This window comes from Micrasema longulum, unplaced genomic scaffold (assembly GCF_059751315.1).
Source record: "Micrasema longulum isolate JH-2025_06_02 unplaced genomic scaffold, ASM5975131v1 h1tg002252l, whole genome shotgun sequence".
Classification (NCBI taxonomy): Eukaryota; Metazoa; Arthropoda; class Insecta; order Trichoptera; family Brachycentridae; genus Micrasema; species Micrasema longulum.
In genome coordinates, this window is record NW_028279410.1 from 1 (window position 1) to 7,500 (window position 7,500).

General features: G+C 51.7%; 2 non-coding genes and 1 pseudogene across 2 annotated transcripts; all 3 read left to right on the top strand.

Annotated features, from left to right (window-relative positions):
* Positions 1-2,508: 2,508 nt before the first annotated feature.
* On the top strand, positions 2,509-4,449 carry LOC148272660 (small subunit ribosomal RNA). The gene has a single exon (XR_015824801.1). It is a non-coding gene; the product is annotated as a small subunit ribosomal RNA (ribosomal RNA).
* A 280-nt stretch (positions 4,450-4,729) lies between these two features.
* Positions 4,730-4,891, top strand: LOC148272661 (5.8S ribosomal RNA). Its single transcript, XR_015824800.1, has one exon. It is a non-coding gene; the product is annotated as a 5.8S ribosomal RNA (ribosomal RNA).
* Positions 4,892-5,215: 324 nt separating this feature from the next.
* LOC148272662 (large subunit ribosomal RNA) overlaps positions 5,216-7,500 on the top strand; it is a 4,616-nt pseudogene continuing 2,331 nt past the window's right edge.

Below are 7,500 nucleotides of genomic sequence, written 5' to 3' on the forward strand. Positions count from 1 at the left end.
TATCGAATATTTCCACCGAGCGACGATCCGAAATGCACCCCGCCGATTTTTATTTCGTTCCTCCTTCCGATTCGAAAGTGAATGTGAAATTAAAAAAAAAAAAAAAAATTAAAACTTAGAAATAATTTATACCCTCTCGCCGAGTTTAATGCGAGAACGAGGCCCCCTCCCGGCGAGACGTCTCGCGGCGGTCGCGAGCGCGCTCCGCGTGAAACTTAAATTTTTCGCTTACTTCACTGAGCGATGATCCGAAATGCACCCCCGCCGATTTTTATTTCGTTCCTCCTTCCGATTCAAGAGTGAATGTGAAATTAAAAAAAAAAAAAAAAATTAAAACTTAGAAATAATTTATACCCTCTCGCCGAGTTTTAATGCGAGAACGAGGCCCCCTCCCGGCGAGACGTCTCGCGGCGGTCGCGAGCGCGCTCCGCGTGAAACTTAAATTTTTCGTTTATCGAATATTTCCACCGAGCGACGATCCGAAATGCACCCCCGCCGATTTTTATTTCGTTCCTCCTTCCGATTCGAAAGTGAATGTGAAATTAAAAAAAAAAAAAAAAAAAAAAAAACTTAGAAATAATTTATACCCTCTCGCCGAGTTTTAATGCGAGAACGAGGCCCCTCCCGGCGAGACGTCTCGCGGCGGTCGCGAGCGCGCTCCGCGTGAAACTTAAATTTTTCGTTTACTTCACTGAGCGACGATCCGAAATGCACCCCCGCCGATTTTTATTTCGTTCCTCCTTCCGATTCGAAAGTGAATGTTATTAAAAAAAAAAAAAAAACAAAAAAACTTAGAAATATTTTATACCCTCTCGCCGAGTTTTAATGCGAGAACGAGGCCCCCTCCCGGCGAGACGTCTCGCGGCGGTCGCGAGCGCGCTCCGCGTGAAACTTAAATTTTTCGTTTATCGAATATTTCCACCGAGCGACGATCCGAAATGCACCCCCGCCGATTTTTATTTCGTTCCTCCTTCCGATTCAAAAGTGAATGTGAAATTTAAAAAAAAAAAAAAAACAAAAAAACTTAGAAATAATTTATACCCTCTCGCCGAGTTTTAATGCGAGAACGAGGCCCCCTCCCGGCGAGACGTCTCGCGGCGGTCGCGAGCGCGCTCCGCGTGAAACTTAAATTTTTCGTTTATCGAATATTTCCACCGAGCGACGATCCGAAATGCACCCCCGCCGATTTTTATTTCGTTCCTCCTTCCGATTCGAAAGTGAATGTGAAATTAAAAAAAAAAAAAAAAAAAAAAAACTTAGAAATAATTTATACCCTCTCGCCGAGTTTTAATGCGAGAACGAGGCCCCCTCCCGGCGAGACGTCTCGCGGCGGTCGCGAGCGCGCTCCGCGTGAAACTTAAATTTTTCGTTTATCGAATATTTCCACCGAGCGACGATCCGAAATGCACCCCCGCCGATTTTTATTTCGTTCCTCCTTCCGATTCAAAAGTGAATGTGAAATTAAAAAAAAAAAAAAAACAAAAAAACTTAGAAATATTTTATACCCTCTCGCCGAGTTTTAATGCGAGAACGAGGCCCCCTCCCGGCGAGACGTCTCGCGGCGGTCGCGAGCGCGCTCCGCGTGAAACTTAAATTTTTCGTTTATCGAATATTTCCACCGAGCGACGATCCGAAATGCACCCCCGCCGATTTTTATTTCGTCCCTCCTTCCGATCCAAATGTGAATGTGAAATAAAAAAAAAAATAAAAAATAAAAAATAAAAAAAAAAAACAAAAATATTTCCTACCCAAATTATAAGTCTAATTTTTCAATCATAATCTCTTTCCATATTCGTCTTCTCAAACGAAAAAAGAAAAGAAAAAATAAAATCATCTCGCAGAATTTGCCAAGTCCCGACCGTACCGCGCGTTTTACCCATCGGCTCATTTACGTTTCGCCTGAAACGCGCGTAGGCTCCCCGCATGGCTGGCGGCCCGGCGTGCGAGACGCCGACACCCGTCGCCGTACGTATATTATGCGCGTCTCTCATGGCGTTAGCTAAAATACATTTTTCACCGCGTTCGCACATTGCGGCGGCCGATATGCCGCGCCGGCTTTACATTTGCGAAAATCAACGTCGTGTGGCCGTTCAGCTCCTTTGTGCGGCTGAGCGAGCATTGCACTTCGCCCGTGTTACAAACTCTGGAGTTCCGCGCAAGCAGAGAACACCGTGAACAAAAACGAGAACGGTCGTAGGATTCTAATCCACGTCCCCACTATTGCCGCGCCGAAGGCGTGCGCTCTCGTACGTTAATATTTGACGAAAGGGAATTAAATTTTTGGCCAAAGAGAAGATCCATGTGGTCCGTCTCGTCAGGTCCAGCGTTCACTTGTTAAAAAGTGAATTTAAAAGTAAAACGAACAGACTCGTGAATCGCGAGAGTGCAAACTCGAGCGAGCGAGAATGTGAGTTATATAGGTGCGAACATAAAGAGCGTGTCGCGGCGGGTGACTCCGTCGCGCCTCAGACGCCCTTCGTATCCTGGAGCGATATAGAAATGAACAGCTCCCTGGTTGATCCTGCCAGTAATCATATGCTTGTCTCAAAGACTAAGCCATGCAAGTCTCAGTAAAAGCCGAATTAAGGTGAAACCGCGAATGGCTCAATATATCAGTTTTGGTTCCTTAGATCGTACATAGTTACTTGGATAACTGTGGCAATTCTAGAGCTAATACATGCAAACGAGGTCCTGACCGGCAACGGGAGGGATGCTTTTATTAGATCAAAAACCAATCGGCGGCGGGGTTCGCGCCCCGTCCGTCGCCATTCGAGATGATTCTAGATAACTTTGTGCTGATCGCACGGTCTAGCACCGGCGACGCATCTTTCAAATGTCTGCCTTATCAACTGTCGATGGTAGGTTTATGCGACTACCATGGTTGTCACGGGTAACGGGGAATCAGGGTTCGATTCCGGAGAGGGAGCCTGAGAAACGGCTACCACATCCACGGAAGGCAGCAGGCGCGCAAATTACCCACTCCCGGCACGGGGAGGTAGTGACGAAAAATAACGATACGGGACTCGTCCGAGGCCTCGTGATCGGAATGATTACACTTTAAATCCTTTAACGAGGATCCATTGGAGGGCAAGTCTGGTGCCAGCAGCCGCGGTAATTCCAGCTCCAATAGCATATACTAAAGTTGTTGCGGTTAAAAAGCTCGTAGTTGAAATTGTGTCCTGCGGTGTCGGTCTACCGAATGCGGTACGACAGGCACGTCTGCGGGGCTTCTCGCCGGTGCGTCCACCGCCAGTGTGTTGCGGTCGTCCTCGCGGGCGGCCGCGCGCCGAGGCGGGCCGTCGCGGCTGTTTACTTTGAACAAATTAGAGTGCTCAAAGCGGGCTAACACTTGCCTGAATATTGTACGCATGGAATAATAGAATAGGACCTCGGTTCTGTTTTGTTGGCTTTCTGATACCAGAGGTAATGATTAATAGGGACAACTGGGGGCATTCGTATTGCGACGTTAGAGGTGAAATTCTTGGATCGTCGCAAGACGGACTAAAGCGAAAGCATTTGCCAAAGGTGTTTTCATTAATCAAGAACGAAAGTTAGAGGTTCGAAGGCGATTAGATACCGCTGTAGTTCTAACCATAAATGATGCCAGCCAGCGATCCGCCGAAGTTTCATAATTTTAACCCGGTGGGCAGCTCCCGGGAAACCAAAGCTTTCGGGCTCCGGGGGGAGTATGGTTGCAAAGCTGAAACTTAAAGGAATTGACGGAAGGGCACCACCAGGAGTGGAGCCTGCGGCTTAATTCGACTCAACACGGGAAAACTCACCAGGCCCGGACACTGGAAGGATTGACGGATTAACAGCTCTTTCTCGATTCGGTGGGTGGTGGTGCATGGCCGCTCTTAGTTGGTGGAGCGATTTGTCAGGTTAATTCCGGTAACGAACGTAACTCTAGCCTATTAAATAGACGTGCAACCGGTATCACAGGAGTCCGCGGGCGCGCATCTTGCGGCGTTCGCGTCGCGGAAGTGTGTTTCGCGGTCTTCACTACCGGCGTACAATGAAAATCTTCTTAGAGGGACCGGCGGTATATATAGCCGCACGAGATTGAGCAATAGCAGGTCTGTGATGCCCTTAGATGTCCTGGGCCGCACGCGCGCTACACTGAAGGGATCAGCGTGTCCTCCTTGGCCTAACGGCCCGGGTAACCCGATGAAACCCCTTCGTGATAGGGATTGGGGTTTGCAATTCTCCCCCATGAACGAGGAATTCCTAGTAAAAGCGAGTCACCAGCTCGCGTTGATTGCGTCCCTGCCCTTTGTACACACCGCCCGTCGCTACTACCGATGGATGATTTGGTGAGGTCTTCGGACTGGTGCGCGGAAGCTCGTCTCGGGCATCCGACGCGTCGGAAAGTTTGACCGAATTTGATCATTTAGAGGAAGTAAAAGTCGTAACAAGGTTTCCGTAGGTGAACCTGCGGAAGGATCATTTCCTGTGAAATATAATATAAAATGAATTTTCATTCTTTTATATAGTATAAATATATTTATACACACGCGCAGAGCGCAAAATAAGCAAACACTGCGGCGGAATTTCGCCCTAGGGCGCCGCCGCGAACCGCGGACTGCCGGTGTCGCGGGAGGCGGGTCTGTCGGCCCGATTCCCGCGTCCGGCTATATTCTGTGAAAAATGTAATTTTTTTTCCGATAGAGAAAAAAGAAAAAAAACGCAACCGATAAACAATATATATATATATATCATAAAACACTATTACCCTGAACGGCGGATCACTCGGCTCGTGGGTCGATGAAGAACGCAGCTAAATGCGCGTCAGAGTGTGAACTGCAGGACACATGAGCATCGACATTTCGAACGCACATTGCGGTCCGAGCAAGACTTAGTTTGTCGACGGACCACTCCTGTTTGAGGGTCGCGCACACAATGCGACCAGACTTCGCCGTCTTCTCTCTTCGGAGAGAAGATTCGGCGAGAGTGTTGCCGGTCTGTCGTCCGCCGGCGCGCGAGCGCCGGACGGACGTCCGGTTAAATTTGACTTGGCGCGCTCTCTCGGTCCCCCCGAGACGCTTTTCGAGCTAGCGACGACGCTGTGAAACCCGCCGCCGGTCCTCACGGGCCGGCGCGCGGGGGCGTTTCTTCGCGCTCTGCGTCGCGCGCGGGTACCGTGCGAAACCGGAGAGCGTTTACATTATTCATATATATGTATATTTATATATATATATGAATTTTTTTTTGTTGTCGACCTCAAATCAGGAGAGATCACCCGCCGAACTTAAGCATATCAGTAAGCGGAGGAAAAGAAACTAACGAGGATTCCCCGAGTAGCGGCGAGCGAAACGGGAAGAGCCCAGCGCTGAATCCTGCGGCCCAGGCGGGCCGCCGGGAAATGTAGCGTTAGGGAGGAGAGTAATATATACACGCGCGGTCATTAGTCACGGCTGCCTGTCCAAGTTCATCTTGAACGGGGCCCGCTTACCCGCAGAGGGTGCCAGGCCCGTGGTGACGGTAGCCGGCCGCGACGGTCTCTCTCCCCAGAGTCGGGTTGCTTGAGAGTGCAGCCCTAAGTGGGTGGTAAACTCCATCTAAGGCTAAATACTACCACGAGACCGATAGCGAACAAGTACCGTGAGGGAAAGTTGAAAAGAACTTTGAAGAGAGAGTTAAAGAGTACGTGAAACCGTTCAGGGGTAAACCTGTGGAACTCAAACGAGCGAACGGAGAGATTCATCGTGTCTTCCGTCGGAGCCCGCGTCCCGGCGCACACCTCCGCCCTTCGGCACTCGTTGTCGGGGCGGGGGGTGTCCGGGTGCGCAGCCGGGCTCCCGGAGCGCGTGCACTTCTCTCTCAGTATAACACCGCGACCCGTTGCGCCTCGGTCGAATGCGCCGTGCGGCTGTCCCGCCTCGCTCCGCGGGGCGGAGCCGCGGCGTCCACGGCCGGGGCGAGTTTTAAAGCGACGGTAGAGAACGAGGATCGCGTCCGCCCCTTCGGAGGGCGTCCGTCGCGTCACAGCGGCTTCCTTCTCGTGGCCCCCGGCGCCCAGTGCGTCGCGGGTGTCGCGTTTCGGATGTCCGTGGCTAGTGGCGCGCTCTCGGACGGGACGCGTCCCGGTCGGCGGTGGTTTTGTTTTGGGCACTCACAGGACCCGTCTTGAAACACGGACCAAGGAGTCTAGCATGTGCGCGAGTCATCGGGAACACTGATAAACCCAGAGGCGAAATGAAAGTGAAAGGTCGGCCTCGAGCCGGCCGCAGGGAAGATGCGCGGGCGTCGTCAGACGCCCCGCCGCATTCCCGAGGCGTTTCGAGAAAGCCCCCGTGCGATTATCGAGACGCACTGAGAGCGTACACGCTGGGACCCGAAAGATGGTGAACTATGCCTGGTCAGGTCGAAGTCAGGGGAAACCCTGATGGAGGACCGAAGCGATTCTGACGTGCAAATCGATCGTCCGAACTGGGTATAGGGGCGAAAGACTAATCGAACTATCTAATAGCTGGTTCCATCCGAAGTTTCCCTCAGGATAGCTGGCGCTCGAGAAACATGACGGAATTTATTCCGCCATTCTGACAGTCTCATCCGGTAAAGCGAATGATTAGAGGCATTGGGGCCGAAATGGCCTCAACCTATTCTCAAACTTTAAATGGGTGAGATCTCCTTCTTGCTCGAAGATGAAGTAGGAGCTCGGATGGGAGTGCCAAGTGGGCCAATTTTGGTAAGCAGAACTGGCGCTGTGGGATGAACCAAACGTCGAGTTAAGGCGCCCAATGAACGCTCATCGGAGACCATAAAAGGCGTTGGTCGCTCATGACAGCAGGACGGTGGCCATGGAAGTCGGAATCCGCTAAGGAGTGTGTAACAACTCACCTGCCGAAGCAACCAGCCCTGAAAATGGATGGCGCTGTAGCGTTCAGCCTATACTCGACCGTCGCAGGCAAGCGGGACGTTCGTGCGGTCTCGTGCCGTGCGATCGTTTTGAAGCCGCGACGAGTAGGATGGCCGCGGCGGTGTGCGCAGAAGGGTCTGGGCGTGAGCCCGCCTGGAGCCTCCGTCGGCGCAGATCTTGGTGGTAGTAGCAAATACTCAAGCGAGGTCCTTGAGGGCTGATGTGGAGAAGGGTTTCGCGTTAACAGCCGTTGCACGCGAGTTAGTCGATCCTAAGCCCTAGGAGAAATCCGATGTTGATGATGGTGTAAAGTTATATATATACATTATAATAATATCACACCCGTCGGGCGAAAGGGAATCCGGTTGCAGTTCCGGAACCCGGCTGCGGAACCGTCTTAAAAATCGTTCCCTCGCAAGAGAGTTCGTCGGGGTAACCCAAAGTGGCCTGAAGACGCCGACGGGAGATCCGGAGAGAGTTATCTTTTCTGCCTGAGCGTTCGAGCGCCCTGGAATCCCATAGCGGGGAGATAGGGCTCGGGACGCGAAGAGCATCGCCGATGCGGCGGTGTCCGGATCGGCCCCTCGGACCTTGAAAATTCAGGTGAGGGATACGCGGAGATGTCGCGCCGGCTCGTACCC